General features: G+C 39.6%; 1 pseudogene; it reads right to left on the bottom strand.

The window, feature by feature from the left end:
* Nucleotides 1–11,869: 11,869 nt before the first annotated feature.
* LOC102408082 lies at nt 11,870–12,616 on the bottom strand (annotated as a pseudogene).
* Nucleotides 12,617–16,104: the final 3,488 nt, after the last annotated feature.

Here is a 16,104-nt window from a genome sequence, read left to right as displayed (position 1 = left end):
CCAAAAAGGGTTTGCACATGATCAATCAGGATTGACTAAGCATAAAACATGTTTAGCTGAGTAAATAAAACTTTAAAGTACGCTGGTGGAAAAAGTAAATTTGGCTTTTCTCTCCATTAAAAAAAGACAAGTTTTCTGAAGATGTTAAACTGCCTTTGACAATGGATTTTAAGTTTCTTTACCTTTTAAGTGATCTTTTCTGTACTTGTCTTTGAAATGTTTTATTGTCTCTTTGGCTAAGTAATAGCTATTGTTTCACAGTGACCTGCAATCCTGTTGTGTTTTAAATGTTTCTTGAAGGTTCTTTTGACAATACTTCTCATATCAAATTACCTCTAGCTAACTTTGGGATGCTTCAAAAGGCCCCTGAAACAGCCCAATGGAAAATATTAAACAAATTAAGATCACTTGGTATGTTAAACTGCATGGGAGGTGATGTCAAATGAGTATTAAATTTTAAGTTATATGGTAAATGATACAGATATTCTAGAGATTATATTGAGTTCCTAAAAATCTAATAAGTCCTTGTACAATATTATTAGTCATCATTCTAGTTATTATCTGAAAGTGTTGTATGTCAGAGTAGTAACTGGGTTGCCTTGTCAATTGCATTGCAATCAGACCTAAACTTGCCTTCTTAAGTCTTTTGTCATTATAGACAGTTATGGTTTCACTCTGATGCCTTTGCAAAAATGCATCCTCTTCAAGAAGATTTATAAAAAGGTCTTTTGGGCAAATACAAGTTCCTGATTTTCAGACTGTAATGCTGAACTGAGTAAGAAACTGAAGAATTCTAATGGAAAACCTGATGGTTTCATAAAGCTGTTAACAAAAAGGATTAGTTACATAGGACTGACTAAACTGGTAAATATGGTTATAAATTTTATGAAAGTGTGAAAGTGTTTGTCACTCAGTTATGTCCAACTCTATGATCCCATGGACTCTTGCCTGCCAGGCTCCTTGATTGATGGAATTCTCCAGGCAAGAATACTGGGATGGTAGCCATTCCCTTCTCCAGGGGATCTTCCCAACCCAGGGATTGAACCCAGTTCTCCTGCACTGCAAGTAGATTTTTTACCATCTGAGCCAAGATTACTGGTTTGAATATGTCTTTTCCAGGTGTAAGAAAAATCTTATTATGACTTACAGTAACTTGGTAAATATACCTTTTGTGAGCAGAGTTGAATCATTTACCTTTTTTTCTCTCTACTTTGTTGATTCTGTCAGTAACATATGCTTGCCTCAAAGATTAAGCTGTGCATAAGTGTGCATGGCTGGTACAATGAAACTGAAGATAGAACATTAAATCAGTCACAGCTCCTTTGATCTCTCAATTATTACAACTAGATTACAACTAGTTATACTAATCTTGTTTAAATTTGTTCTTTGTTTTCAAATTGTGTTTGTTTCTCCCTACTGCATTTTGTCATTGTGAATGTTACTAGCTGCATTACTTATATCCTGTCTAATTTATAAGATTACTGTCTCTTGCAGTAACCAAAGTGTAATCACACCTGTATGGCTAAACATTTTGAGAAAATAACATTTATAACATAAAATAATTCTAATAGTGAGATTCTAGGTATGGGAAGAGAAAATGTCTCTTGGATTATAGTTAGACAGAATCCAGAGAATTTTTAATTGTTGCTGGGGCCTGGTCCAAAATTTAACACCTGGACTGGCATATTACAAATTTTTACCTGAACTGGGATGAGCCTCCCAGTGCCATGGGACAAAAGTTGATCATGAAATGTCTTCCAAATATTGGTCAAATTCCTGACCAAGAGGGAAAAACTTGAGAAATGGAATCAGCAATTGCGGCCCTCCAATGTGAGCTGGTGAGCCCCAAGGAAGGAGAATTACCTGCCATCTAGTAGCCATCACACTGCAGCCACTCCCTATCATGAGCCCCAAGGAAATTCTGAGAATACAAGATTATAGGTCCCCAGATAGCTAACGTATATCCTTAGAAAATAATTTTAATGAGCCCTGACTCTTGCATCTTCCCATACATAGAAAAGAACTAAATTCCTTAACTTGAAATGCTGCCTCCTGGGTTTGAAGTTCAGTATTTTTAAGTTTGCAGGTGTAAACTTTTTGTTCCAAAAGAGGAAGAAAAAGAAGACAAATCTCAACATTTGAAACATTGGCACTGATGGCAGACACTCCCAGAAAGATCCATCTGATGAAACAGAATGGTCAGCACCCCCTTTCTCCCACAAGATTGTGGAATGGACTTCAACAGTGGGGAATTGTTGTGGAGGAGAACCAATTCTGACTCCATGTTGGAACTCTATTTGATTTGCTTTTCATTGCTTTTGTTATTATAATCATACATAATGGCCTGCCTCAAAGGACCCTACCCCTCTGCCTGACTATTAAACTAAAGTGTCTTTGTTCAGCTCATAGCGAGATATTGAGACCCTTCCCATTTGTCAATTGCTACAAAAAAGAAGATATTAACCCACCCCTTCTAAAGGCTGGCCCTTCTGGAGATGTTGTGCAAGACTGAAGATCCTTTTTACTTTCCCTGCCCACTGCCTCTCCCTCTTTATTCTGCCTTTTGACTTTAGTTGCTCTTTGCTTCTCTCTTTGGTTCTATAAAAGAACCTGGAATCCAGACCCCAAAAAGATGGTTACTTTAAGACATAAGTCTGCCATCTTCCGAGTCAAATGGCTTTCAGAATAGAATAGTATTCCTTGCCTCAAAAAAAAAGAAAAAAGAAAAGAAAAGAAAAGAAAACATTATGCTAAAAATGGTACATATTGTATGCTTTCATTTATATCATATTCTATTATTTGAACATAGTCCACAAAACTATTGCAGGAATAAATGAACAATTTTCTGTATTGCCTTTCATTATGATGAAAATGGTAGATTTCACAGTTATGCTTTCCTGAATTGTAGAAAAACAAGATTCATTTTGCAATAATTAATTTTATTTTCTTATTACTTAGTACTGGTGTTGACAAACTCACTCAAAACCCAATGATATATTCTTCAGTTCAGTTCAGTTCAGTCAGTCATGTCTGACTCTTTGCAAACCCATGGACCGCAGCAAGCCAGGTTTTCCTGTCCATCACCAACTCCTAGAGATTGCTCAAACTCATGTCCAACAAATCAGTGATACCATCCAACCATCTCATCCTCTGTTGTGCCCTTTTCCTTCTGCCTTCAATCTTTCCCAGCATCAGGGTCTTTTCTAAAGAGTCAGTTGTTCTATCAGGTTGCCAAAGTACTGGAGCTTCAGCTTCAGCATCAGTCCTTCCAAAGAATATTCAGGACTGATTTCCTTTAGAACTGACCGGTTTGATCTCCCTGCAATCCAAGGGCCTCTCAACAGTCTTCTCAAACCCCACAGTTCAAAGGCATCAGTTCTTTGGTGCTCAGCTTTCCTTATGGTCCAACTCTCACATCCATTCCTGACTACTGGAAAAACCATAGCTTTGACTAGACAGACCTTTGTTGGCAAAGCAGTGCCTCTGCTTTTTAATATGTTGTATAGGATGGTAACAGCTTTTCTCCCAAGGAGCAAGTGTCTTAATTTCATGACTGAAGTCTCCATTTGCAGCGATTTTGGAGCCCAAGAAAATAAAGCCCGTTGCTGTTTCCACTGTTTCCCCACCTATTTGCCATGAACTGATGGGACCAGATGACATGATCTTCATTTTTGAATGTTGAATTTTAAGCCAACTTTTTCACTCTCCTCTTTCACTTTCATCATGAGGCTCTTTAGTTCCTCTTTGCTTTCTGCCATAAGGGTGGTGTCATCTGCCTATCTGAAGTTATTAATATTTCTTCCAGTAATCTTAACTCCAGCTTGTGCTTCATCCAACCTGGCATGTACTCCTTTCTCAATTTGAAACCAGTCCATTGTTTAGTGTCTGGTTCTAACTGTTTCTTCTTGACCTGCATACAGGATTTGCAGGAAACAGGTACGGTGGTCTGGTATTCCCATCTCTCTAAGAATTTTCCATAGTTCCTTGCAATCCACACAGGAAAAGGTTTTAGTGTAGTCAATAAAGCAGAAGTAGATATTTTTTCTGAAATTCACTTGCTTTTTCTATGGTCCAATGGATGTTGGTAATTTGATCTCTGGTTTCTCTGCCTTTTCGAAAACCAGCTTGAACATCTGGAAGTTCTCAGCTCATATACTGTTGAAGCCTGGCTTGGAGAATTTTGAGCACTACTTTGCCAGTGTGTGAGATGAATGCAATTGTGTGGTAGTTTGAGCATTCTTTAGCATTGCCTTTCTTTGGGATTGGAATGAAAACTAACCTTTTCCAGTCCTGTGGCCACTCCTGAATTTTCAAAATTTGCTGGCATATTGAGTGCAGCACTTTCACAGAATCATCTTTCATGGTTTGAAATTGCTCAGCTGGAATTCCATCACCTCCACTGGCTTTGTTCATAGTGATGTTTCCTAAGCCCCATTTGACTTGGCACTCCAGGATGTCTGGCTCTAGGTGAGTGATCAGACCATCGTGGTTGTCTGAGTCATTAAGATCTTTTTTGTATAGTTCTTCCGTGTAGTCTTTCAATTCTTCTTAATATCTTCTGCTTCTGTTAGGTCCATACCATTTCTGTCCTTTATTGTGCCCATCTTTGCATGAAATATTCCCTTGGTATCTCTAATTTTCTTGAAGAGATCTCTAGTCTTTCCCATTTTATTGTTTTCCTCTATTTATTTGCATTGATCACTAAGGATCAATTAATTAGTGCTTCCCTGGCGGCTCAGATGGTAAAGCGTGTACCTGCAATGCAGGAGACCCGGGTTTGACCCCTGGGCTGGGAAGATCCCCTGGAGAAGGAAATGGCAACCCAGTCCAGTATTCTTGCCTGGAAAATCCCATGGACAGAGGAGCTGATAGACTACAGTCCATGGGGTCGCAAAGAGTCAGACACGACTGAACGACTTCACTTTCTTTTCTTTCTTATCTTTGCTTGCTATTCTTTGGAACTTTGCATTCAGATGGATTATCTTTTCTTTTCTCTTTTGTCTTTAACTTCTTTTCATTTCTCAGTTATTTGTAAGACCTCCTCAGACAGCCATTTTGCCTTTTTGCATTTCTTTTTCTTGGGGATAGTTTTGATCACTGCCTCCTGTACAATGTTATGAACCTCCATCCATAGTTATTTAGGAACTCTGTCTATCAGATATAATCCCTTGAATCTATTTGACACTTCCACTGTATAATCATAAGGAATTTGGTTTAGGTTATACCTGAATGGTCTAGTGGTTTTCCCTACTTTCTTCAATTTAAGTCTGAATTTTCAATAAAGAGTTCATGATCTGAGCCACAGTCAGCTCCCGGTCTTGTTTTTGCTGTCTGTATAGAGCTTCTCCATCTTTGGCTGCAAAGAATATAATCAATTTAATTTTTGGTATTGACCATCTGGTGATGTCCAATTTGCAAAGTTATGTCTTATGTTGTTGAAAGAGGGTATTTGCTATGACCAGTGCGTTCTCTTGGCAAAACTCTATTAGCCTTTGCCCTGCTTCATGTTGTACTCCAAGGCCAAACTTGTCTGTTATTCCAGGTATTTCTTGACTTCCTACTTTTGCATTCCAGTCCCATATGATGAAAAAGATATATTTTTTTGGTGTTAATTCTAGAAGGTCTTGTAGGTCATCATAGAACCCTTCAACTTCAGCTTTTTCAGCATTAGTAATTTGGGCCTAGATGGATTACTGTGATATTGGATGAAACGAACAGAGATCATCTGTCATTTCTGAGATTGCACCCAAGTACTGCATTTTGGACTCTTTCGTTAACTATGAGGGCTACTCCATTTCTTCTAAAGGATTCTTGCCCACAGTAGTAGATATAATGGTCATCTGAATTAAATTTGACCTTTCCAGTCCATTTTAGTTCACTGATTCCTAAAATATTGTTGTTCAGTCTTGCCATCTCCTGTTTGACCACTTCAAATTTACCTTGATTCATGGACCTAACATTCCATGTTCTTATGCAATATTCTTCTTTATAGCATTGGACTTACTTCCATCACCAGTCACATCCAGAGCTGGGTGTTGTTTTTGCTTTGGCTTCATCTCTTAATTCTGGAGTTATTTCTCCACTCTTCTCCAGTAGCATATTGGGCACCTACTGACATGGGGAGTTCATCTTTCAGTGCCCTATCTTTTTGCCTTTTAATACTATTCATGGGGTTCTTAATACTATTCATAGGGGACTGGAATGCAAAAGTAGGAAGTCAAGAAACACCTGGAGTAACAGGCAAATTTGGCCTTGGAATACGGAATGAAGCAGGGTAAAGGCTAATAGAGTTTTGCCAAGAGAATGCACTGGTCATAGCAAACACCCTCTTCCAACAACACAAGGGAAGACTCTACACATGGACATCACCAGATGGTCAACACTGAAATCAGACTGATTATATCCTTTGCAGCCAAAGATGGAGAAGCTCCATCCAGTCAGCAAAAACAAGACCAGGTGCAGACTGTGGCTCAGATCATGAATTCCTTATTGCCAAAATCAGACTTAAATTTAGGAAAGTGGGGAGAACCACTAGACCATTCAGATATGACATAAATCAAACCCCTTATGATTATACAGTGGAAGTATAATCTATAAGTATACTCTATAAATCTATACAGAGAAATAGATTTAAGGGACTAGATCTGATAGACAGAGTGCCTGATGAACTATGGACAGAGGTTCATGACATTGTACAGGAGAAAGGGACCAAGACTGTCCCCAAGAAAAAGAAATGCAAAAAAGCTAAATGGCTGTCTGAGGAGGTCTTACACATGGCTGTGAAAGGAAGAGAAGTAAAAATCAAAGGAGAAAAAGAAAGATATTCCCATTTGAATGCAGAGTTCCAAAGAATAGCAATGAGAGATAAAAAAGCCTTCCTCAGCAATCAATGCAAAGAAACAGAGGAAAACAACAGAATGGAAAAACTAGAGATCTCTTCAAGAAAATTAGAGATACCAAGGGAACATTTCATGCAAAGATGGGCACAATAAAGGACAGAAATGGTATGGACCTAACAGAAGCAGAAGATATTAAGAAGAATTGAAAGACTACACGGAAGAACTATACAAAAAAGATCTTAATGACTCAGACAACCACGATGGTCTGATCACTCACCTAGAGCCAGACATCCTGGAGTGCCAAGTCAAATGGGGCTTAGGAAACATCACTATGAACAAAGCCAGTGGAGGTGATGGAATTCCAGCTGAGCAATTTCAAATCCTAAAAGATGATTCTGTGAAAGTGCTGCACTCAATATGCCAGCAAATTTTGAAAATTCAGGAGTGGCCACAGGACTGGAAATGGTTAATTTTCATTCCAATCCCAAAGAAAGACAATGCCAAAAAAATGCTCAAGCTATCCCACAATTGCACTCATCTCACACGCTAGGAAAGTAATGATCAAAATTCTCCCAGCCAGGCTTCAGCAATATGTGAACCGTGAACTTCCAGATGTTCAAGCTGGTTTTTGAAAAGGCAGAGGAACCAGAGATCAAATTGCCAACATCTGCTGGATCATTGAAAAAGCATAAGAGTTCCAGAAAAACATCTGTTTCTACCTTATTAACTATGCCAAAGCCTTTGACTGTGTGGATCACAATAAACTATGGAAAATTCTGAAGGAGATGGGAATACCAGACCACCTGACCTGCCTCTTGAGAAATGTATATGCAGATCAGGAAGCAACAGTTAGAACTGGACATGGAACAACAGACTGGTTCCAAATAGGAAAAGGAGTATGTCAAGGCTGTGTATTGTCACCCTGCTTATTTAACTTATATGCAGAGTACATCATGAGAAATGATGGGCTGGAAGAAGCACAAGCTGGAATCAAGATTGCCGTGAGAAATATCAATAACCTCAGATACGCAGATGACACCACCATTATGGCAGAAAGTGAAGAGGAACTCAAAAGCCTCTTGATGAAAGTGAAAGAGGAGAGTGAAAAAGTTGGCTTAAAGCTCAACATTCAGAAAACGAAGATCGTGGAATCTGGTCCCATCACTTCATGGGAAATAGATAGGGAAACAGTGGAAACAGTGGCAGACTTTATTTTTTGGAGCTCCAAAATCACTGCAGATGGTGACTGCAGCCATGAAATTAAAAGACGCTTACTCCTTGGAAGGAAAGTTATGACCAAGATAGACACCATATTAAAAAGCAGAGATATTACTTTGCCAACAAAGGTCCGTGTAGTCAAGGCTATGGTTTTTCCGATGGTCATGTATGGATGTGAGATTTGGACTGTGAAGAAAGCTAAGCACCGAAGAATTGATGCTTTTGAACTGTGGTGCTGGAGAAGACTCTTTTGAGTCCCTTGGACTGCAAGGAGATCCAACCAGTCCATCCTAAAGGAGACCAGTCCTCGGTGTTCACTGGAAGGACTGATGTTCAGGCTAAAACTCCAATAGTTTGGCCATCTCATGTGAAGAGTTGACTCATTGGAAATGATCCTGATGCTGGGAGGAATGGGGGCAGGAAGAGAAAGGGATGACAGAGGATGAGATGGCTGGATGGCATCACTGACTCAATGCACATGAGTTTGGGTGAACTCCGGGAGTTGGTGATGAACAGGGAGGCGATTCATGGGGTTGCAAAGAGTTGGACACGACTGAGCGACTGAACTGAACTCAACTGATTGGGTTCTTAAGGTAAGAATACTGAAGTGGTTTGCCATTCCCTTCTCCAGTGGACCACGTTTTGTCAGAACTCTCCACCATGACCCATCCATCTTGGGTGGCCCTACAGGGCATGGCTCATAGTTTCATTGAGTTAGACAAGGCTGTGAGTCATGTGATCTCTTTGGTTAGTTTTCTGTGACTGTGATTTTCATTCTGTCTGCCCTCTGATGGATAAGGATAAGAGGCTTGTGGAAACTTCCTGGTGGGAGGAACTGGCTGTGGGGGAATCTGGGTCTTGTTCTGATGGGTGGTGCAGTGCTCAGTAAATCTTTAATCCATTTTTATGTTGATGGGTGGGGCTGTGTTCTCTCCCTGTTCTTTGGCCTAAGGCTGAACTAAGGGTTAATTCTTTTAAACACTTACAGGAAAAGTTGTTATTATGGCTCTCAAGTGCATTTTCTTCACTCTGATGCTGCCAGTACACAGCACAAAGCTCTTTTCTCAGTGATGCTGATTTTTCAGGGTCAGTTCAACCTTTTAAGATGTCACCTCGTGATTTTGGCACACCTTACGAGGAGATGGTGTACAGGGAGGCAGAGTTGCCCATTATCAGCTGCAAGTCATAAGTGCTGTTTGGCAGAGATAAGAAATTTAAACAAGTTTTCCAAGGCATAGGTAGTTCCAAATTATTGCCTGTATTATAATTCTAACTTGTTTACTTAGCAATACAAGGAGGGTTTTAAGAAAACAACTCTCACAGTAAACATTTAACATAAAACACCTTATGCACATATCTCTAGCTGATTAGTGGTTCATATAATCTCTTACACTTTCCATTCATCCAGTCTTGACTTCATGTCAGAAGTCTTCCTGCAGCTTGTTCTCTACTTCTGCTGCTGCTGCTGCTAAGTCGCTTCAGTTGTGGCCGACTCTGTGCGACCCCATAGACGGCAGCCCACCAGGCTCCCCCATCCCTGGGATTCTCCAGGCAAGAACGCTGGAGTGGGTTGCCATTTCCTTCTCCAATGCGTGAAAGTGAGATGTAACATATTTCTCTCTCTAGAGAAAACCCTGTCTAACTTCTTCCTGAGGTAATCAAAAGGGGAGACATTACTTTAGCTAATTTTCTCTTGTTGCAAAAAAACTCCTTGCCTCTCCCCAATAAATTCCTTTCTGTCAGCAAAAGGCACATCTCACTGCTTATTCTATTCTCTTCTTAGTCCCTAATGAAATGATCAAAATCCAGTAAGTATTATGTTTGCAGTTTTGCAGTTTTATTCCGCTTTTCCTTCCTTTTGAAGAATTACATTTGTTCCCCCCCATCTAGTGTGTGAATTTATCTGCTCACTGTGTCTTGTTAGTTAGTACATTCTCTTTAGTTTCAGGGGTGCTTTAGGTTAAATGAGAAGTTTTAGAAACATCAGAAATAAAACTTACAGAAGAATTTGTTCAAGGTTAAAATGGTAATGTTACAACAAAATTTGCATAACACCATAGGTTCTCTTTCTAAAGAGTTTTCTATTGGAATTCCCATCAGTTCAGTTCAGTCGCTCAGTTGTCAGTCGTATCCAACTCTTTGCAACCCCATAGACTGCAGCATGCCAGGCCTCCCCGTCCATCACCAACTTCTCCCGGAGTTTACTCAGACTCATGTCCATTGAGTCAGTGATGCCATCCAACCATCTCATCCTCTGTTGTCCCCTTCTCCTCCCGCCTTCCCATAGTTTTATTATTTTCATTTTCATCTACAGTAGTCTCCTATCAGCTTCTGTTGTTGGCCAGTTAGGCATTAATTGCAGGGGTGCTTACCACGGTGAAATAAAATGGCTCAAACTGGGGATCTGCCTGTCAAGATGTATCTGGAAACAATGGTGGAGTCAATCAATGTTGAAACGAATTTGGGTTTTTTTTGTTAGTCATATGTTACTGAGTGCAGCATTTTGTTCCCCAAATTGGACTTTTTCATTGTTATTTTGAACCAACAGTAAAGACCCTAACTATTGAAATACAAATGACCAATGAACATGAGAAACATATTTCTAATAAGATAAATTCAAATTAAGAACACAGTGGGAACATATTTTTTTCAATCTATCCTATTTTTGTGAATTATTTTAAAAACAATATAGTCATTATTTATATAGACATAAGCAAGCAAACACTCAAAAATGGCTTTGTGTTAGTGAATTGACAGATTCTGCCCCCACTTTTGACTAATGTGTCTTCTGTGTCCACCATGTGCCAGAAGCTTGACATGCATTATCTTATTTAATTCTCAAAACAAGTTTGTGAGGTAGGCACTCTTATTATCCCCATTTTATAGATGAGAAAATTGAAGCTTAGAGATGAAAAGTAACTAACTTAATCCCATAAAACTTTGAGTGGCAGACTTGAATACATGTCTTTTGGATTCTAACACCTATGCCAGCCTCATTGAGTGTTGGAATTATAGGAGATGTTTTATTTTTTCCCTACTCCCCTCAATGTATTTTTTTAAAAATATGAACATCATACTTTTTATAATCAAAAGATACAGCTCATTTTTTAAAAGGAGTTCCTCCTGTATTTCTCAATTTGCTCTATGTGAGATCAACAACTTTGGAAGTGGTATGAAATTATCCAGAAGTAAGGTATATTTGCAGAGAGAATGCAGCCCTATCTACGGATCAAGACAGGCAAGTGTAGGTTTCATCGAGTCGTCAGTTGTGGCCCTCAGTATGTATATAGTCTTGAAGGGCTCTTTGCTTCAGCAGAGGACTTTTCATGTGCAAGTCTTATATAGAAATTGAGTATATTTCCTGTCTCTACCCACTCACACTCATCACTCCTAAGCCTGGGTCATAATATACTTCATTCAAAATGTATTGAGATAAGAATTGTCCGTGTTATAGCTTTGCTTTTTATCATCTATAAAAGAGAATCTAGAATATTGAACAGTTTCTCATTTAGTAAAACAAAATCAAGCTACTCAGGGTTCAAATGTGCTAATTATTATTTTGTTTTATAAACGCTCCCACAAGATTGTCCTATATAATTTATTACTTAAATGGAAAGCATTGTAAATGTTTAACATGTTTTTCTCAGTGGGAGTGAGTTCTTTATCACATGCCTGTTGGAAATAGAAAAAAAAAAAACATTTGAAACTAATTACCTTACTAAAACATTGTTTAGTATTTAGGCATCGTTAATTTTATAAGTCAATGTCAAGCTGTTGGTTAGATGAGCCTCTGTGGGCTATTCACACCCTGTTTAGAATTCTTGCCTCTTAATTATTTTTCTTAGGGCATCTTTCACATCCTTGTTCCTCAAAATATAAATGAGAGGGTTCAGCATAGGGGTTACATTACCACAAATTGCCAAGATGACTTTATCCTGGTCCTGGTACTGCCTTGACTGAGGTTTCAGGTACATGTATATGGCTGTCCCATAAAATATGTTGACCACAGGTGGATGGGATCCACAGGTGGAGAAAGCCTTGAGCCTGGCCTCTGCAGAACGGATCTTCAGCATGGCAACCACAATGCAAGTACCGGAGATGAGGATGAAGGTGAAGGGTAGGGGCAGTGTGAATATACCAATGACCAGACCCAGAATAAGTCTAACTGGAGTTTCTAAGCAGATGAGCTTCAAAAGGGCCTGTGTCTCACAGGTAAAATGTTTGATGAGATTGTGTCCACAAAAATGGGCCAGAATTGCAGTGATTGGTATTTCTGCTAAAAGGAAAGCACTAGCTCAGGTCACCGCAGCCAACTGTATGCAGACCTGGTTGTTTATAATGATAGTGTAATGCAGAGGATTTGAGATTGCAATAAATCTGTCATAAGCCATGACAGCAAGGAGGAGGCACTCTGTCATCCCCAGAAAAAGAGAAATGACCATCTGAGCATAACAGCTAGTATAGGAAATGGTGGGGTAGTTTCTTAAAGCACTGAAAGGCACTGAATTGCTAGAGTAGCAGATATCAAGGAAGGACAAGTTGCTTAAGGAAAAATACATAGGGGTGTGAAGCTGTCTATCTACTTCTAACCAAGACAATGATAGGACTGTTACCCACTAATGTGATCAGATAGACTGCTACCATGGTGCAGAAAAAGGCAATCTGGTCTTTTGGATGATTCAACAAACGCACGAGGATGAACTCTGTCACCCCGCTGGCATTATCAGAAACTGGAATATCCATTTTGTTCTATTTGCTGAGGTAGAAGAAATTGAAATTATTTTATTTTGGGAGACATTGATTATTTGCTGTATCCTCAGTAACATGCATGCGTGCGTGCGTGCTCAGTCACTTTAGTCCTGTCATACTCTTTGTGACCCTATGGACTGTAGCCCACCAGGCTCCTCTATGCATGGGATTCTCTGGACAAGAATACTGGAGTGGGTTGCCATGCCCTCCTCCAGGGGATCTTCCCGACCCAGGGATCGAACCCGCATCTCTTGTGTCTCTTGCATTGCAGGCAGATTCTTTACCACTGAGCCACCAGGAAAGCCCCCTCAGTAGCATATCAGGTGCTATTAGGAGAAGGAGAATATCTACCAAATAAGTCATGCTGTTTGTAAGTTTATGTTCTATTTTGGAAGATAAAGCATTCATACACAGCACAAGATTAATTTACAAAGTAGCACAATCCATTGTAAGTTTTATTTCCTTCCTATATAAAATGAGGGAGGTTGGACTCCACCTGAACATGCTTTGAACACTCCCCCTTAAAGAAAATGTGCTAATTTACTGCTTAAACATAATCAGATCTCTGAATCACAGAATTACTAATTGTTTTTTCCTGCTCTGAATATTAGCCACAGATTTGTCATTAGCTGGTTCATATTTATGATATAAAATATATGCCCAGTTCACTCTCATTTCTTCCTTAACATGTACATCAAATCAATCACTAAGTACTTTGGGTTCATTCAAATCTGCCTACAAATCTCCATATCCACAGCTACATCATCATCTCACATCTGGACTGCTTAATGATACATGAGCTGCTTAATGTATCTCCCTTCTTCCATTCTTACCTCCCTATAGTCTAGTCTATACATAACTGCCAGAGACTTTTTACAAACATACATAATTATGACCTTCCCATGCTAAAAAGCCACTTGAAGGGCTTTTAATTACAATTGGAATGTAATCTAACCTACTTACCATGACCCACAAGATTCTAAATGATCTGACCCTAACCTTATCTTGTGCTGTCTCTTCTCATGCTGACTTTCTTTCAGTCATATTATCTTTATGAAGAATCTAAGCTTGTTCCCACCTTAGGACTTTTGCACATTGTGTTCTTTCTGCTAGAAATATTCTTCCTACCTTCTTTGTTTGGTGAATTCCTAGTCATTCTTACTATTAATGTGTGTGTGCATGCTAAGTCACTTCAATTGTGTGTGACTCTTTGCAACTCTATGGAGTGTAGCTCGCCAGGCTCCTCTGTCCATGGCATTCTACAGGCAAGAATACTGGAATGGGTTGCTGAGCCCTCTTCCAGGCAATCTTCCCAACTCAGGGATCAAGACCGCATCTCTGATGTCTCCTGCGTTGGCAGGCATGTACTTTACCACTAATGCCACCTGAGAAGCCCTCTTACTATTAATATCTCAGTCCAAAAGAAAGTTCATTCGAAAAGCCATCCCAAACCCCAGTAATTTAAATCAGATCTCTTTGTTAAAATTGTTCATAGTACTCAGAACTTTTCCTATATGGCTCTTATCATAGTTTGTATTTATATAGTTGTGTGATTATTTAATTTTTGCTCTCTTACTATAGCACTAGAAAGAACAAGCCCCTGACTCTTCTATGTACTGCTTTATTCTCACTATCTTACACAAAATATGGGTTCAATGTATGTTTGTTGAATGAACCAAAGCCAGTTACTTGGTCTTCTGTCTTACCAAATGTCATGAAATTGATTTGACTGAAACTACTTTGAACTGGCTGAAGAAAATAAATGTTTGATTTGATGGTAAACAGCTATGATGATAAACAGTTAATATATCATAGTATTCAGTCTTTCTTTTTTTTTTTTTTAACTTTTGGCCACACCCTGCAACATGTGGGATGTTAGTTCCCCAGCCAGGGATCAAATGCATGCCCCCTGCAAGGGAGTTTTAACCACTGGACCACTGGGAAGTCCCTCATAGTATTCAGCTTTATTAATAGCTCAGAAATGATACTTTTTTAGCTCTACAATTTGCCCTTTGCATGGAGTGCATGGTCAGTCACATCAGTCCTGTTTGACTCTTTGTGACCTGATGGACTGTAGCCCGCCAGGCTCCTCTGTCCATGGGGTGTGCCAGGCAAGAATACTAGAGTGGGTAGCCATTTCCTTCTCCAGGGGATCTTCCTGACTCAGGGATCTAACCCACGTCTCTTGCACTGTTGGCAGATTTGTTACTGCTGAGCCACGGGGAAAGCCCTTTATGGAGGGAAGGTGTGATAGTGAAGAGAGCAAACGGGTTTATTCTAAAATCTGGAAAAAAAATGTTTTCACCCTTTTCCATCCATTCCAAATTTTATTTTTTTTGTTTGGTATGATTATATGAGATAGGCATACTATCACAGACTAGTTCATTATTAAGGTCAAGCTCTTTTCCTGGATTGTCTGTAAAAATTCTCATGAATTACGTGTGTGCTCAGTCATGTCTGACTTTTTGCGACCCCATGGACTATAGCCTACTAGGCTCCTCTGTCCCTGGGATTCTCCAGGCAAGAATACTGGAGTGGGTTGCCATTTCCTCCTCCAGGGGATCGTCCCAACCCAGGGATCAAACCCACACCTCTTGTCTCCTGCACTGGCAGGTGGATTCTTTACCAACAGCACCACCTGGAAAGACCCCTTCTTACAAAGTTCTAGTCACAAATCAGGATTTGGGGCATCTACGGTGCAGTTTCAGTCTCATGAGACAGTTGTCAGGCCTTGGTGAGAACAGGCTGTGGATGGGAAGGTTTGTCTTGGGTGTTAGACAGCAGGGAGAACTATCCAGGCTAATGATGTAGGTGATCTCTTTGGATTCTCTACTCAGGACAGACTCCAAATCTCAGAAAGCACATGATGTTTATAGACAAGTAATTCAGGAAGTAGAGTAAGAATTTATAACAAGCTCCTCAATAAAACCTAATACAGGATAAAGCCTTCTGAAAAGAAATCAGAACCAAGGGCCAACAAACTGAAAAAATACTGAGCTGCTGCCAAACTTCGAATTACAGTTGTTTTTACTTATGAGTGATCCTACAAGGAGGGCTTTTAACTAGAAGGGGATGACAGAAGATGAGATGGTTGCATGGCATCACCGACTCAATGGGCACGAGTTTGAGCAAGCTCCTGGAGATGGTGATCGACAGGGAAGACTGGTGTGTTGCAATCCATGGGGTCACAAAGAGTCGGACATGGCTGAGTAACTGAACTGAACTGAATGAGAATTTAAAGGCTCCTTTTTATTCTGTATACTCCCAGAATTAAAATCAGAAAACACAATCAGTCAGA

Source organism: Bubalus bubalis, chromosome X (genome assembly GCF_019923935.1).
Source record: "Bubalus bubalis isolate 160015118507 breed Murrah chromosome X, NDDB_SH_1, whole genome shotgun sequence".
In the NCBI taxonomy this organism is placed as follows: Eukaryota; Metazoa; Chordata; class Mammalia; order Artiodactyla; family Bovidae; genus Bubalus; species Bubalus bubalis.
This window is presented reverse-complemented; position numbering and strand designations above follow the sequence as displayed.